Genomic DNA, 18889 nt, shown 5'->3' with positions numbered 1-18889 from the left:
GTAATTAAAATAATTAAATTATTATTCAAAAATTTTCAAATTTTATGAGATAAGTTATAATATCAAACAAATAATTAAAATAAATAAAAATAAAAATTATTAATTAATTAGAATTTATAAACAAATTTAATAATTTTAATAATTTATATACCAATAGAATATATTAAATTTTCAATAGTAAGTCATCAAAATAAAAAATTTGGTAATAACCATAATTGTTATTTTATTAAAAATATATTTTAAAAGTTATAATTAATATATTGGTAGTTTTACAAAAAAATATATTAATTAATTAATAATTTTGTCAATATACATTAAAAGCTTTATTAATGAAATTATTTAGGATATTGCACCAACGTACATTACAATGTTAATAATGCAAAGGAATTTTAAAACTCCAAACATTAGGGGAGTATGGAATCGGTTCCCAATACTCCTGGAAGGTTTAGAGTATTAAAACTCTTCTTAAAGAGTTAAACAAAAGTTAATGTATTTGGAGTTTTAGTACTCCTTAATTAAGAAGAGAGAATAATCATCATTTAAGGGAACCGATTCCATACTCCCCTAATGTAACATCAAGCCTACAATCAACATCAACATTTAAAATCTAAAAACACTTTTGATTCATAATCCTTGTATGAATTTAAATTTATTCAAACTCTGCTTCGGTTTAAAATTAAAATTAGATTGCTTTTATTCATTTTTGACAAAAGAAGATTATAGGTGATTTGGGCCTTTGGGCTACCAAAACACACAAAATTAAATCAATAGAAGAATATAATTGATTTAATTAAAAGGTTTAATTATTCTTCAAAATCTTTAGTTTCATCGAATTTTCAATTAGGTCTTTATATTTTTTTTTTCAATTGGGTCTTTATACATTAATTTTTTTTAATTTAGTCCTTATTAACGTTAAACGTCAAAAAAATGTTAGTAAATTGTGAAATTATTTGTATACCCTTAGGACCTAATTAAAAAAAAATATATAAGGACCTAATTGAAAATTCGATGAAACTATAACTATTCAATAAAAGATATTCCTATAATCCCTATTCAATTATTTTACGACATGAAAGATATTTTTATAATCCTTTTTATTGTGTTACTATCATTTCTTTGCTTATTTATATACAAATTGTATCAAAGATACCTTCTCTTCTTTTTTTTTTTACTTTTAAATCACTTTATCTTAAGAACATACAAAAAAAGAATGGATAAAATGAAGCAAAAATACTAGTATAAAATTCAGTTTCATCATTCAAGTATTTATTATGATCATGTAACATTTTACATTTGTGTGGATTTATAGAATATAGTTTGTATCTTTATCATATCATGGTACACCATAAAGAATCACAAGGCTATGTAATTTGTGTTATTGAAATTTGAAATCTAAAAAACGAAAACCATATAAAACGTAATTTGAGTGTTATACAGATAATCTAGAAATCAGTTCTAGTGTGTTGCAACTTCCCACAACCAGCATAGGGATCAACAATAAAGAGCAGACTTGAGTTCATCAGGTGTTCCAATAAGATAGTCTTTTTCACTAAAAATTTCAATCAAAGCATGGTAGCCTGCTTTCGAAACAAAGAAAATCGGAGCAGGATCATCTTTGTGAGGTCCATTCATCTCTTCGGGAATTCTCCGGTCACCGGTCACCACCATATACCCCTCCATTGTTGAAAACATTCACTACCATAAGTAATATTACTGAACTAATGTCTGGATTGAAAAAAAAAGATAAGACATAAGGCAATACATATTTTTCAAGTATCGACAAAAGATAAGACATATAAGGCAACAGTCTAGAATTTGGGATTTTAATAGAAATTACACTAGCTTATGTAATCCTCTCTATCATAGAATTACTAGCTATGGACAGAGAAACATAAAAGAGTTCATGGAAGATCCTAGTTCAAAACAATGGTAGTAAAAATTTCATGTATAGACTAAAATAAGAACCATTCCATTATATGAGGATGAAAATGTAACTAAAGCTAACGGCATCAATTCACGTAACACAATGGAAGGGCAATTAAATAGATAAACATAAGCATGGGTTCAGCAGTATCTACCTTAACTTCAATCGCACTAAATCTGAATCCAAAATTCCCTTCAACTGCAACAAGTCAATGGGGACAAGCTACTGCAGCCGCAATGCAATAATCGAGGCCAACCCCTATAGTCCCCTAAGCCCCTGCATCCAACCTAGTCATGTGCTCTGTCTGAGCCAACACAACCCTACCTACATTCATGGTGTTTGCACCCTCGGACACCATTACCGGAGCCGGCTTCCGACTCCAAAAATTGCATTCTTATGATCCTCATTGGCGTTAAGAAATTCAATGGCAGAACATCCTTAACAATCTAAGCCTCCATCTTTGCCACATTATCCTTAGACTTTTTTCATATAGCTTCCACCCAAGGGTGGTTCCTGGTTAAACAAAAAAGGATCATCTTTAATCTCCTTATTCAGAGTCTCCATAACTATTTTCTCATTACCAACCAAAACCAAATAGGATTTTCTCAGCTCAATCTTTTCCTCACTAATATATATATATATATTTTTTTTGTAAACCTTAAACCATTACAATAAAATTCAGGTCAGATTTAGTATCTTTCAGAGCTGACAGCGCTTCTAAAATCATTGCATTGTATCTGGAGAGAAGATAAACAAAAGCAACCAAGTCTTAAAATAATTCAAAAGTCACAAAATACCTTTCTTATTTTGTTAAGACATACAACCGTTTTAATCAGAATTACAATCTTAATCCACATCATTTAATTACAATAATCCATATAAAATTAGTGACATCAATTCGCATGCCGCAGAGGATTCTTAGCATATTCGTCATTTTGAGAGAAATCACCCACAGCAATAGAAGGATCAGGTTGATGATGAATCATAGTCGTGACAGGGGTAGCATCTTTCCCAGAAACAATAATGGCATTACCAGCAGCAACTGCGGTAGCATCAGGGGCCGCAGCCTTATTCTAGGAATCCTAGATTTTTCTTTGGATCCTTGAGTGCCATTGCTCAAATTTCGTCACTTATCCTGAATTACCACAAAAGAACAAGAATTAAAAATTCTAAAACCCTTACTCAGTTTTCTCAAACTCAAATTTCACCACTTATCCAGAAAACGAAATACATGAAGGGGAATTAGACATATTGCGGTGAAATTTAAAACCCTAAATTGAGATAAGACGCAAAAATTGAAAAGGTTAATTAGCAGAATTTTCACCTTGAGGTTGATGTTGGAACGTGAAGTGAGAAATGGTGCGAATTGGGGATCTTTGAGAATATGCTTCTGATTACCCATTTTTTATTTATTTCTTCTTTTTTTTCTTGAATTCTTCAGTTCAATGAATTCAATTTAAGAGAAATTGAAGAGCTTCCTCCAAAGCTGTGGAGGTAACCAAGACTTCGATAGTGACGTCTGTGTTATGGAGTTGCCACTAATAGCGCAGAGTAGTGCAGCACAGACCAAGGACGACGGACGACGATAGATGCTCACGCCACCAAAGACGACGACAACACAGATGGACGACGACACCAGCGAACAGAGGAGAAACGCCACCGACTTCAGAGGACAAGCGCTGGCTAGGGTTCTACAAAATGTCAAGGGTAGTTTTAGAATTTTGAAAAATTGGAGGTAGGTTCAGTTTGCTTTTTTAACCCAATTGTAAGAATATTTGATTTTTTTAACAGAATATTCTGTTATCTCAAATAATTTTGTCATGGCAGGGGCTAAATTGAAAAAAAATTAACATCTAAGGACCCAATTGAAAAGAAAAAAGTATAGCTAGGGACCTAATTGAAAATTCGGTGAAACTATAGGGACTTGCAAAGTAATTAACCTAATTAAAACTATCTCGTTTACTCGAATTATTTTTACCGTTTATTTTTTTTAGAATTAATACTCAATTTGGTGCTCGAAGTTCATGCAAATTTTAATTTAGTTCCTAAAATTTTAATTCTCTTTTTTTAGTCTCCAAATTTTACAAACATCTCGAAAAACAATTTCTGATACAAAAACGTTAATGAAGGGATGACATCAACAACCAAATGCCATACTGGAATTTGTAAAACGATGTCATTTTGGTTTTGGCACTCAAATAACCCAAAAAGGACTCCGGATCACTTGCTTTAGGAAGAAAAGTTTCAATTTGTTTTTGGCTATTTGAGTGCCAAAACAAAACGACATCGTTTTACAGAGTCCACGTGGCATCTAGCTATCTACGTCAATGTTCCGTTAACATTTGTGCGTCGCAAATTATGCCAGAGACTAACATGAATTACATTCACAAAGTTTGAAGATTAAATAGAGACAATTGAAATTTCAGAGACTAAAGTGAGACTCCCGTGCAAATTGAGAAACTAAAATTGAGTATTATCTCTAAGATTATACTAACTTTTTATTAATATTCAAAATTTAGTCATTTTAACAAAGTATACTTGAATCTAAACAACTAAGTTAACAGAGAAATACAAAAACTAAGCATTACAACTATAATTAAGTTAAATTATAATATTTAAAAAAGGAAACTATAATTTAATTTAATTTAATAAGAGTAGGAGAAGTCAAATTTTGTAAAAGATTTGTCTAGAGATGTTAAAACATATTAGTTTTGTTTTTAAAATTACATTTTTTTGTAAAATAATTTTACTTTTTCTTTTTGGAAAGTATTTGAAGTCATTTTTTTAAATGTACTTTAGTCTATTGAAAATAACTATTAGACTATTCCGTTGTGCTATATATACAAATTTTGTTGGCATCCAAGTCTAATAAAGTTAGTCCAAACTCAACAAAAACCAATTTCAAAATATAGAATCTGTAAACACGCACTCGTGCAACTGTTCACTAGCACGAACATTAATATAAAAAACGCTTCGTCTCTCTCGATCAAAACGGAAACAAAGAAATTTCAAATGATGCTCAAAATCTTTCCCAAAACTAAAGGAAAATTCGAAGCCACGTTCCAAATCTTCACCAAGAAATACAGAAAGAGAAGACGAAACATTATTCAGGATACTTAATCATGAAATAGATCAAAGCATAAACTTCAAATAAAGTAAAACACTTAGATTAATAACTCATTAAAAAATGAACATAGCTCATAACTTAAACAAAGGAGATTAGTTGCTCATGGTCAAAACAAGGAATTGTAAAGTATGGTATAAAAAATGGTTCCCCCTCTGTCCGTGGATAAGGACTTATTTAAAACCTAAACAATAACCTAGAATTCAAATTCAAACTAAATCAAAATAGAACCAAATCTAATTCAAATGAAAACTTTTCTTAATAACTCTTAATTAGCAAATGATCTTCCTTGTAATTGAACTTCAGAACTTGGTGTCTTACTTTGTTGAAATCTTGGGCTTGCAATTTCAATCTCGGGCCAACAAAATACTTGAAGTTGGAGAGATTAATGAAGGATTGTGAAGTCCTTGGATGATAGCCTAAGCCATGCGTTATACGTAAGGGAAGCAAGTAGAGCGCATGACTTGAGAAGTGGCCACTGGAGGTGTTCTAAGCCCATGCGTTATATGCATGGTGTCTCAAGTATAATGCATGGTATCTCAAGTATAACGCAAGGTTGGAGGCTTGCTACTGGAAGTGCAATTTGCTTATGCATTGTACATATGAGGAGACAAGTAGAATGCATGGTTCTCAAGTAGTACGCATGGTTTGGCTTCGGCTCCTGGAGGTGCTTCTTGGCTTGTGCGTATATACGCATGGTCCATGCGTTATACGTTTGGCTTTCTTGGCACTCTAGGGGCTTCAATAATTTTGCATGCATTGAACGTATGATGCTATGCATTGTACGCATGATGCTTTGCTTGGTTCAAGAGCTCCTCTACTTGCTTCCTCCATGCCTTGCTCTTTTGTGCTATGGTTGCTTACTTCTCCCCATACTTGTTCTTACTAGATTTCTTTCAAAATCTCCTATAACAAAAGAATTCAAAGCAACTCTAAAAAACATTGATTAAAGCACAAAAAATCTCAATTATAACAAGGAAATCACTAACTTTATTCAAGAAAATAATAAAGAAAACAACTAAAGATGCTTATGCATCAAGAGAAAATTGAGCAAAAAACCCAAAAATCACCTTCCAGGGTCACGCATACGTCGGGCGTGTGTATAGAGGGCTCGGAGGACGCTTGGCGGAACGAGGAAGAAAGGAGGGTCCACTGGGCATGCAAGAGTGGCTGCTGGGCGTGTAGGAGGCCTTGCGAAGGTTCGTTGGGCATGTGTCACATCTACCGAGTGTGGGAGTGGTCCGCTGGGCATGAGAGCTGTCTGCTGGGCGTGTGTCCTTGCGTGCTTTGGCTCCATTTCTTCTCTTTCTTAGGGCATGGTTTTGTTTCTTAGGTCACGCTTTTTATGTACTTGTGTTTTCTTTGTGAAAAATATCTAATTATTTCTTGTTTTTGAGCCAAAGTCTCTTAAACAGAAACACTATCTCGGCTCTAAATATTTGATTATTTATGAAATTCTATTAGAAAACATAAGAAATTTGATTAAAACCCTAGAAAATGAATGAAAAAGAACCCTAAAAATTGCTTAAGATGATGTGTCATCAGTGTAATTGGTTTTTTCGTCCTGCATTTGGTGTAATTAGGGCATAGATTATTTCTACAGTGATTCTATTGTAATTTTGTGCATGTTTGAGTGATTTTTATGCATTTTTGTGCATGTTTGAGTGATTTGCATCTTTTGAACTAAGTTTGTGGCAAGTAATCACTACGTACTTTCGGTGCTTTTTAACTGAATTGAGGTACAATTGGTCGGTGCTTTTGTCCTGTATTTGGTGTAATTAGGCCATAGAATATTGTTGTAGTGCTTCTGATTTTATATTGTACATAGTTAACTGATTTTGATGAGTTAAATATTGTGTTATTGTAACACCCTAATTAGCCTAAACTTTACCTCGTGTCGTAAAGCAAAGATTAATCAGAGATTATGATAGTTCTAAGCTCATACATAATATATATATATATATATATATATATATAATATATATATATATATATATATATATATATATATATATATATATATATATATATATAAAGAATAGTATAGCTAGAAGTCCGATGAAAGATATAGCTCAAAAACAGGATTTCAAAAGCGCAAACGTACTATCGAAGCTACTAACTTAACGCACAAGATACAAAGGTAATATAACAAAAAGTAAGTGTATAATATGATAAGAAACTAGCCACGGCTCGCGGAGTTTAAGCCAGCTAGCCATATACAGACCATACAGAAACTTGACAATTTGAAAATAGCTTATACAAGTTTTGTTCTCTCATATACAAGCCTCTAGGCAAAACAAAATACAAAAGTGAGAGATGTATAAACAAAATAAACAAAAGACTTCAAAAGAATCCAAGATCCTCCGCTCCTGTCACCATCCAAAATAACTCACCGAGGTGGGTTGCGACCTGCATCTGAAAAACACAACAGAAATATGGTATGAGAATCGGATGTTCTCAGTATGGTAACAGTGCCCAGTGATATAGGATATAAGACCCCGGGACGCCAAAGGCAATCCTAAGCTCCATATCCATCACAAGATTCAAACTTAAAGCATTTTAAAACAGATGAGCATAACATAAACCTTAACATAAATAAACCGGGTAATCTATCTTAAGGGATTTCTATTCTAGCCAAGCACCGCTGTCCCACAGCCTTCACCAACCTATCCTCCCTGCGATCCCATCGCCACCGCCTTCCGAACCTCCTCAATCCCAGTAGAAAACACAGATAATATACAATGCAAGTAAGGCACAAGTAGAAGTATATAAGGCAAATAATTCAAATAGCAAGTAAGCATGTTATTCAATTAGGCAAGCCATTACAAGTAAATAAAGCATACAAACGGATAAAAAATACACATGATGAATGCCTGCCCTACTGGCTGTGATATCACATTGTCGGTTCAACTGCCAACCCAACACATCTCCATGGAGACGTTGCCCTTCGGATTTCTCATATGGGAACCCCCGAGATATAGTGCTCAGATCACTGTCTAGGTACCCGCACATGCACACTCTATAGATTTGAAGGGATGCGAGTAGGATACTCTTGTCTCAGACCTCACATCTCAACGTAAGCAGGATTAACCTCCGTCCTTACGCCGCTATCACTACCTCGACAGGCGGGATTAACCATCGTCCCTGTCAGACGCATAGCGTCTCATAATCCCAGTAAAAACATTATTTCAGTGGTTTTCAAAAAGCATTTTTAGTATACAAAGATCCATCATCTCAATCGGAGTCCTCGACTCATCTCAACCACTGTAATTTCACATCTCAGTTCCGAACTCAATAGTTCCTCGATCCTCATCTCATACATCAACCATTCATCACATAACGTCAACCCATCCTCAGTACGTCAGAAACCTAGGCCTCCATTTTCTAATACTCAAAACCAAGCCTAAAAGTCTTAAAATGGTATTATAGAAGCTTACAACCTTGTTGGGAATGTAAGATAGTTGAAAAACAAGTAAAATTTGAGAAACAGGACGTGTGAGGCCGAACAAGGGTCTGTGCGTGCGCACGCCCAGAAAATTTCAAAATGTGTGCGTAGGCACAGGGGTGTGCGTACGCACAGGTGGCAAAACTTACAGAATCTATTCACTCGCACAACCTGTGACAGCGCCCCTAACAGATTGGCCTTCCCAACGTGTGCGTCCGCACAGACCTGTGCGTCTGCACAGACCTGTGCGTCCGCACAGATTGAAATTTTCCCTTAGATATGTGCGCGCACAAGCTGTGCTAGCGCGGCAAATAAACGCACTTCCCTGCCTGTGCGTGCGCACAAGTGTGTGCGTTCACACATATCAAAATTTTCGCAGGTTGTGCGTCCACACAAGAGTGTGTGCCCGTACATATCAGAAAGCATGAAATTCTGCAACTTTGCAAAATTTCAGATTTTTAATACCAACTTTGAATGATCATAACTTCCTCTACAAAATTCCAAATTTTGCAAACTTTATATCGATTTAAAGGGTTTTCAAAGATCTTTAATTCTAGATAAATTTCAATCAATTTCAAAAACCGAGAAAAAGTTATGATCGAACAAAGTTCACCAAAAACCCAATTTTACCAACTTCACCATTTACACAATTTCTTACCATACACATTCTAAATCATACCAAACCATTTAAAAACCTCATATTTCATCAAAATTTACCTGTCATACCATAATACACCAACATCACCACATTCTCCTCCACATTTCATCATCCTCAACATCAACACCAATATATCACACTTTTATAACCATAATGCCAAATCATCAAATTCAGCATCACTTACATCATCATTACTCCTTTTCAAGTTACACAAATCAATCATCATTATCATATTACCATCATCCATCAAAATCAAAATCATCAATCATTAATTCCTCATAAATCACCACATACCATCATTTAACAACTCAACAACCAATTAAATTCAATCCTATATCCTATGGGTCACTAGCCTAAGTGTCCATGAATATTATATACTACATAGAGGAAACCGAAACCATACCTTGACTGATTTCCTATATGTACCAAACCTCCAAATTAGCACAAACAAGCTTCCAACCACAATCCAAGCTTTCAATTCCACTCCAATAAGCACAATTAAGTTCCAATAGCTCCTAAAGCCACAAAAATCAAACTATATATATACAAATCACCTCAAATAAACCTAAGGTTTCAATTAAACATAAATTCATAAGGGTTTAATGGCTCTTACCTTTTTCAACAGATTTGGATGTCAAAACCCAAGGCTAAACAAGGATTAGAGCAAACCTAAACATCCAAAATCACAAAACTCATTTAACCCAAAGCCCTAGAAAATCCAAAATTTTCAAGAGAGAAACTATGGAGAGCTTTCCTTACCAATTTCTTACATGAGTTTTGTAGAGCTTGTCGCAAGAAACGCGTAGCCGCTGACGGCACGTAAATCGGAGCACCGTAGCTCAAGATATCGCGAAGAGAAGAGATGGGTGAATAGTGTTCAAGGGTTTCTCTTCTTCCCTTTCTCTTTCAGCTGGGTATGTGTGTTTGTGACGTAAAGGGTTCATTAATGAACCTTTTATATGTTGGGTTTGGGCCCAACTTGAGACCGGTCCAACTCGTTAGCGTTTTTAGCCCATTTGGCCCAACTTCGGGCCAAACCTTTAAAATTAACGCCCGATTTTTCATTTCTAATGTTTTTCTAAAGTTTTTTATGGTTTCCACTTTTTCTCATGCGGTAACGGATAGACTTGAACCGGTTCAACCGGTTCAACTGCCGATTTGCGGTTTTTCACAGTTTTTCACAGAAAACACATTTTCTGACTCAGAAGGACCCACTGAGTCCAAAAATGATATTTAAAACCTCAAATTCTCACTCTAACTTTTCAAAATCAAATTTGGATAATTAATCTCTTAATTAATCGGTTGATTAGCTGCGGTTCTTACAGTTATTATCTATTAACCTAATTCTTTATTCCTTACAAAAAAATGATAATCAAGAAAGTTGCTGAGAAGAGCACCACAAAAAAAGACAGTAATATATAATGTACGCATATATATGTTAAAACAACTTTTTGTTGTATAAATATAGTTATCTAACATAATTTTTATTTATTTATAGAAAACTCATGATTTGAGGTGCTCAACAAGATCCATATCTGAAATATTCAGCAAGATGACCGATGAAAAGAAAGCTATCGTCGAATAATTGGGATTTGGTGTGATGAAACATATCCCGGGATTGAATGTGACCCATAAACTACTGAGAGAACTGGCCAATTCCTTTGATTTATATAATAGCTCCCTGGACACATGGTACGTGAAAACCCTGAAAATTAATAAATAATTAACTAATAAATTAATTATGGGCCAAATAAATTAGAAAATTAAAATTTATAATTTGAAAAAGTAAGAATATTTAAAATGTGTATTAAAACACTAATTTTAAAGATTTTGGCCTGAAATTAGGCCAACGGACCGAACCGATTGAACCATACCCATATTGGACCCAAGGCCCAACATATATATACAAGGTTCAGCCACTATTCCCTTACATTATACAAGTTCACACTAAGAAGGGGGAAGAGGAGCAAAACCTAACTCCCATTCCAAATCCAATCTTCAATCATACATATCTCTCAATCTGGAACTCCGGTCGTCACACCATTTGCGGTCACGCAACTGTCTTGCCAAGATCTTTAAATCCATCTGGATAAAGTGGTAAGAAATTTAAATTTCTTACCCAGTTCTTCACTCCCTTCAATTTCATGATTTTTGGTACATGGGTATTGAGAATTGTGTAATTTTGATGGTTTAGGGGTACTCTAATGCGAGATATAGCTAGGTTTCATCCAAGTGCTTGGTGGATAAAGTGAAGAACAACTAAACCTTTGTTAATTAGTGAACTAGTGAACACTTGTGTTGATTATATTGAAATTATGTGAAATTAGATTGAATTTCATGTTGATTTGGAGTCAAATTGGTGAATTGGGACAAAATCCTGGTGGTTGAAGCTTGTTGAGTTGTTTTAGAGACTTTGAAAGCTTGTGGACGAGAGGTTTTGTGGTGTTTTGTGGCTTAGAGAGGAACCAACCAAGGTATGATTTTGGTTTCTTGTAGATAATATATAATATTATGTTAAAACTTAGGCTAGTTTCTATAAGATAGACTTGAATGTTTTGAATAGTTGGATTTGATGGAATTAATGTGTGTGTGTATGTGTGTGTGTGTGTGCGCGCGTGCAATGAGTTAATAATGAAAAGTTGATAATTTAGATGATTAAATGATTGATAAGTAGGAGACTAATATTTGGTGATGTGTGTGAATGTTTGGGATTGGTTTTGGTTCTGAATGGTTTGGTTTGTAATGAGAATTTTGGAAAATTAGAGAATTAGTAACTTTTGGTAAACACTGATCTTTGACCAACTTCAGCGGGCCATAACTTGGCTTCTGGACCTCCAAATCTTGTGAAATTTGTTTTGAATCAAATTTGGATCCGAGAAGTTTATAATATTTGAAGAACAAATTGAAAATGATTTTTTACAAAAAGTTATATGCATTGATAGTTTGGTATAAAAAACTAATTGTCTGAACTTAACAGCTTCTTGGCAAAATTGATATGGTTGCATACACGACATTGTTACGCACACGCGAGTATTAGGCTATAGCAACACACTCGCGTATGCAGAAGAAGGTTGTGTACGCGACAATGTCATTTTACATTCATGCGTACGTAGTATGTATCATGCGTACACACGCATGACTTTTTCTCTGCCCACTATTCTCGCGTATGCAGACAGTGGATGCCTACGCGGAACTGTCTTTTTACAAATTCTTATGTACGCGACAAGTGGCTCATATACGCATGACCCTTGTTTTGAGTTTTCAGCTATTCCTCTAGCTTTTCAAACCTTTGTAACCCCTATCTAAGGTCTGATAGCTAGTGTCAGGCTTAGGAAAGGAAGTAAGGGAGTTAGGTTGACATTGAGGGAGAATGGTGAAGTGCAAAATTGAATTCATGAGGCGTGGGTAAAGTGATATGAGATATGAATAAGGATGATGGTGATATTGATGAATTGTGATGATGATATTGATGAATGATATGGATGATATGAAAGATCCATCTGGCATTGCATTATATTATCTGAGACACGAGTTTTCTTCAGTAGATGCATTGGCTTGCTACTACTTACTCCAGGTTGAGACTCGATACTCTGTTGACCCTCCGTCACAAGATGTGACTGGACACTTTAACTCCCAGAACTCCCCTAATGAGATGATAAATGATTGATGATATATATATATATGCATAGACTCTTGGGATGTGCGCACGCAGGGACTATCTAGGGTTTGCTACCAGACATGTTGTCGGGTTTGGATGGATAACCAACAGATGAGACTCATCGGCCATAGGGCAGACATGCATCATATGCACTTGTATTTTTGTTTTGAGTATGAATTTGTTTTGGCTTGTCTATTTACTTAACTGTAACTAACTGCTACCTGATCTATTTGTTGTATCTACTATCTATACCTATGTTTTCCTTGTCTATTTTGCCTGTGTTTGTTTCTGAGAGATCCCTCTGGCGGGTGAAGGAGGCGCTGAGGGTTGTTCTACTTGGTGAATAGGAGGTTTGTAGAGGACATAAAATAAAGAGTTAGATTAGAATTCTTAAACATAGTCACCATAATTCTGGTTTAGTGAAAACTCTAAGATTTGATATGGGTTATTGGAGTTTTTTGGACTACCTCTGACTTCTCGAGACATTATCTATTATCTATATGGGCACTTTTACCATACTAGGAACCTCCAATTCTCATTCCATACATATTCTGTTGTTTCTCATATGTAAGACACGAGGTACCTCGCTAAGCATGATGGAGGCATTGCTGAAGTGAAGATCTACTTGAGACTTTATATTTTATATTTTGCATTTTGTATATCTATATATATGTAGTATTCTCCATTTTGTGTAGAACTTATATTTTGTCCCTCTTAGATGTTGACTTGGAGAAACCGGATTTATATTTTGTATTTTGGTAAACTTTTGGGTTGTATATATGTATATGTATACTCTGGCCGGCCTTTACTTTGTAGGTCAAATCTAGAGCTTGTTATATGTATCTTTGGAACTCTATACTCTATACTCTGGATGATATGATCATAACGGGAAGTGATGATGAAGAAATTGAAAAATTAAGAAGGAACTTATTTACAGACTTCGAAATGAAGGATTTGGGAAGACTAAAATATTTCTTAGGAATAGAGGTTCTACGATCCAGCAAAGGAATCTTTATCTCCCAAAGAAAGTACATTCTGGACCTTCTGGCAGAAACAGGAATGGTGGATTGCAAACCAATAGATACGCCCATGCAAGTTAATCACAAGTTGAAGATAGTAGAAGGTGCCACCCTAGCAGATAAGGAAAGGTACCAATGACTAATTGGAAAACTAATTTGCTTATCACATACCTAACCTAACATAGCTTATGCTGTGGGAATAGTAAGACAGTTATATGGAAGCTGCCATGAGGATAGTTCGATATTTAAAAGGAACTCCAGGAAGTGGAATCATTTTCAAAAGGAATGGCCATTTGAAAGTTGAAGCATACACTGACGCAGATTGGGTGGGCAACCCAAATGATAGAAGATCAATAGCTGGTTACTTTACACTTGTTGGAGGCAACCTGATAACTTGGAAAAGCAAGAAGCAGAAAGTTGTAGCTCTTTCAAGCGTAGAGGCAGAATTTTGAGGGATCGTTAAAGGCATAACTGAAGTATTATGGATAAGAAAATTGATGACTGAGATTGGGTTTCCACCACAATTGCCAAGCTAGTTGAAATGTGACAATAAAACTGCAATCAGCATTTTAGATAATCCCGTACAACATGATAGAACAAAACATGTTGAGGTGGATCGATACTTTATCAAAGAAAAAAATTGAGAATGACATTATTGAGCTTCTATTTGTGAGATCAGAAGATCAGCTGGCTGATATTCTTACTAAAGCAGTTTCAAGACAAGTCCTTGCTAAAGTTCTAACCAAGCTGAGTATTGGTGATCCCACTACTCACCTTGAGGGGGAGTATTAGAATATCATAATTAGGGAACAAAATCAAGAAAATATCAAAGAGGATTAGAAAAAAAATTAATGTAATTTATTAGGATATTATTCCATAACGAGTGTATTCTTAGCGTACTCTTGGTCTATATATTGGTAAAAATCTTGTAATTACAGATGAAAAATATGAATAATAAAAATAATACATTTCTAAATAATTCTTCATTTCTTTCCTAAACTCTTTATACTATGGTAACACAAATCACCTGATACGGAAATGGGAAGAGCACCATAAGCAATTAGCTTCTCCAAAACATGCATTGCAATCTTTCGAAAATCACTCACCACGCATCTGCAGGAAATAACAAATTAGATAAGTATTCTAGAATCAACAAAGCATTAAATCAGTTTAAGAAAAATCGAACCTTAATCCTTTGAGTTCTTTATTCATGTTAGAAAGCATGAACTGCGCAAAGAAAACCTGCAGTTGAATCACAAAGTTATCTTTAAGATCTTCTGAAATAATAGTTTCAAAGAAAACTATTTATAATTCTTGATCATAATTAGGAATAATGGATGAGTATGTTATGACCCCCCTCCATCCTCTCTTTTTTTTTTTTTGAAATGATAAGCTGGCAGATATACATATAAGCAATAAAATATTTCAATCTTATTGAGAAGAAGCATATGCAGAAATTTAATATGAACTACCACAGAAGGATATGTCATTGAGAAGGATATCAGGGAGAAACATTTCATACATAGTCACCCATTTTCGAATCTCAACATGCACTGCACAAAGTGTAAGGATTAAAAGATAAAATTACCAGCCCATAGCCAGTAGTTTTAGTTCGAAGAGTTGCACCAGACCAAAATATCCTTGGCCCTGTAAAACTTTCCTGCATAAGTAAGGCATACATAAAATTCATAAATATATATATATATTTAAAAAAGAGTGTTTTCTGTCATGAATCCAAACTTAATCAATATCTCAACATTTTATGTTCCTGAACTGATTAGATATGTTACACACTGCACCGTATTCAAATCGTATTGAGCAAAGCAAAGAACTATATACGTATACCCGGGAAGGGAAGAGAGATGGTGGAGTAAATTTATATCAACCAACTTCAAAGGAGATAATAAGAGAGAATATTATATCGACAAAAAAATGTAGTCAAAAAAAATTATTGATACCTACCCTAGGATTGCTGATGCATATTATAACTCTAAATTTGAGGAATAATGATAATGACTGAACCATGAGAATTCTGCCAACTAGTTAGGTAGGACTTGAGAATGCTTTAAGTACCTGAAAATTACCGGCTAAGCGTCTATACCATGTATATCGCGATTAGGAGATGCCGTGAAAAAATAAAAAATAAAAAATAAAAACAGTAACAACTAACTAACTTTTGATCCAAACTTAAAAATATATAGCTCCTCTTGACAAAAGATATCAACCCATCTTGCAAATGGAATATGAAGTTAAAGTAAAAAGTAATGTTAATAAATAAAATAAAACATATAGTATTCAACTTGTAATCTGTTATGCCATTTCATAAATCATGCATTGAACCTTGAAACATTTTACAATAAATATAGATAAACTATACTGTCAACAAATTGCATACTCAAAAATAACAATTATGCCCCAGGCTACGCTTTTGCAACCCCAAATAAGACACCACTCTCCAGTACCCCTCTCTCTCTCTCTCTCTCTCTCTCTCTCTCTCTCTCTCTCTCTCTCTCTCTCTCTCTCTCTCTCTCTCTCTCTCTCTCTCTCTCTCTCTCTCTCTCTCTCTCTCTCTCTCTCTCTCTCTCTCTCTCTCTCTCTCTCTCTCTCTCTCTCTCTCTCTCTCTCTCTCTCCATTAGAAATTAGAACCAACTAAAATTCCAAAGGAAACAACACAATATTGCTTTCACCAATCCATGAAAAAACTTTCAAGTTTCAAACTAATATATCTTTCCATAATTCCATTCTCAAAAATTACACAGAAAATGATGCCTCCGAACTACAAAAGCTGTGCAATTTGCCGGTACCGAAGCCGGCAACCAAGTCAAAAAAAGGAAAACTTATGATAAACTAATATTTAGCTACTTTTAATTGTTGTCATTGAACCTGTTTGTTATTATTGAGATGAATCAACATATCATCTCAATCACAGATGGAAGAACACAAATCTTCTTTGGAATGAACCCTAAATGCTCGCCGTCAGATGGAATATAAACTCTGCCTCTGCCTGAAATATCCTCCCCCCCAATAGAATTTACACTACCAAACACAGAGAAAACACCAAATTAGTACAAGACCAAACATAAGCAAGCCTAAAATAAATTAAAAGAGCTAAAGACTTAGAATACGATTTCATTGAATGTCATGCCTACATATATATCTTAGAAAGCTTGGAACCAAAAATAGACAGGTCGTGTTATGTATGTAAAAAAAGAACATGTAAGCAAATATTCTTCCAATTACCTATTTCCAATCCAATTAACTCAGTTTTGGACCAAATTAAATTGCATAAATCAAAGAAAAAACATAACAAAAGCCTAAAATCAGAAACAAAGAGGTTATAGGAGAGCGGAGATAACAACAAAAACTACAGCGATGGTGCTTGAACAACGTCATCAAGGGCTAAGAGAAGGCAGAAACAGAGACCGAGTGAGAGAGAATGATACCTGAAGACGCTGGCGCTGCTTGTGACGATAGCAGCGGCGATGCTTTGGAGGTCGGCGATGGCACGATAGATGGAGAGAACGGGATACCCAATGAGGCGGTTATGTTCGGGTGGCGCAACGACAGCGACGGAATGGAGGAGGAGCAATAGGCCGTAAGCCATTACCGAGAATTAGGGTTCATTCTTTGGAAGCATGATTTGGGGAAGAAGCAAAATTCAGTTTTTAATATTTTAATAAATTATACAACTACCCATTTTAAAAAATTATTTAATTACAAAATAGCCTAACCAGAGTTAACATAACAATCAATTAAAGAATGACATGTCATAGAGGATAATTTACATGTTATTATAGGAAGGGTAGAGTAGAATTTACCATGTTTAAAACATATATAGAAATAAATTTTATACAAAATCCTACAGAATCTTAAGCTTTTATAACATTTCTAAATATTAGGATACGTATTTTTTAGTCAACACCTACAATTCATTTCCTTTTCCCTTAACCTTATCATCAGTAAGCTAACTGCATCTATATAAACCATAGGCTTACATCAAAATTCATACAAATTATCAAAATTTCTCAAAAAAAATGTTAGCTCTTGAAAGAAAAAGATGGTCGATGATGATGATAAAGATGAACACACGTATGTTCATATGAAGATGTGCGAAATCAATTCAATAATGTACCAAAATATTCTACTAGTGGCACAATCTTAATGACTTTTCTAATGCACCCATGAATTTGGTGCATTCAATTTCCACATTATCCCAAATGCTGGGATAGAACCTATGCATTATTCTCTCTCTTTTGGGGGGTTTTGCCTTGTGAAACCTTGTGGTTAATTCTAACAAGGTTAACTTGGTTCAACTCATCATGAGTGGGTTAATAATAATTAGGTTTTGTCAAGAGTATTAGGGATGATGCCTTGGGTTCATTAAGATTGAAAAGATAGCATATGAAATAAGAGCCTTTACAAACAAAAGAATTAATTTTTTATTTCATAATATTTACTCTGATATTTTATCATTTAGTCTCTCAGATATGAAGTGTAAAAGATTAAATGATAAGAAATTAGAACAAACTAAAATTAACATTGAAGTTTGTTGAGTTTAGGTTTCGGATATGCACAATTATCATAAGGTTTTGAAGATTATATGTATACTCTTTAATTTGCTAGAAATAAAGATAATATATCCTATTATGTCTTACCAGATCAAATAATATCTCCTAGGATAGTTTGATATTTTATTTATTGCTTGACGATATTTTGTTATAGAACTCGAGTTTTACTATGATCATCATAAATAAAAGATGTGGTTGCAATTTTGTAAGGCACTGCAATACCAAATATACACTAAAAATATATTAAATTGTACGTATATTTATACAGAATTACATAGTAGCTTATTTTAGTAGTTGATTTTATGTGTAAATAGTTTTTTTGTTTTCTAATCAATCATAGTTTATGTTCTTCTCTTCTTCCTCTTCTATCTAAAATCCCAATATATATCAACATGATTTTTATTTCATGGTAACTAACCTCCATTTTAGTTTAATTTCCACCCACAAGGTCGCCACTACACTATTATATACTTGACTTTTACTATTTAAATA

The 18889-nt window shown here is 34.3% G+C and overlaps 1 pseudogene; it reads right to left on the bottom strand.

Moving 5' to 3' along the window:
* Positions 1–1491: 1491 nt before the first annotated feature.
* LOC130981358 (2-hydroxyacyl-CoA lyase-like) lies at positions 1492–17433 on the bottom strand (annotated as a pseudogene).
* Positions 17434–18889: the final 1456 nt, after the last annotated feature.

Source organism: Arachis stenosperma, chromosome 5 (assembly GCF_014773155.1).
Source record: "Arachis stenosperma cultivar V10309 chromosome 5, arast.V10309.gnm1.PFL2, whole genome shotgun sequence".
Lineage (NCBI taxonomy): Eukaryota > Viridiplantae > Streptophyta > Magnoliopsida > Fabales > Fabaceae > Arachis > Arachis stenosperma.
This window is presented reverse-complemented; position numbering and strand designations above follow the sequence as displayed.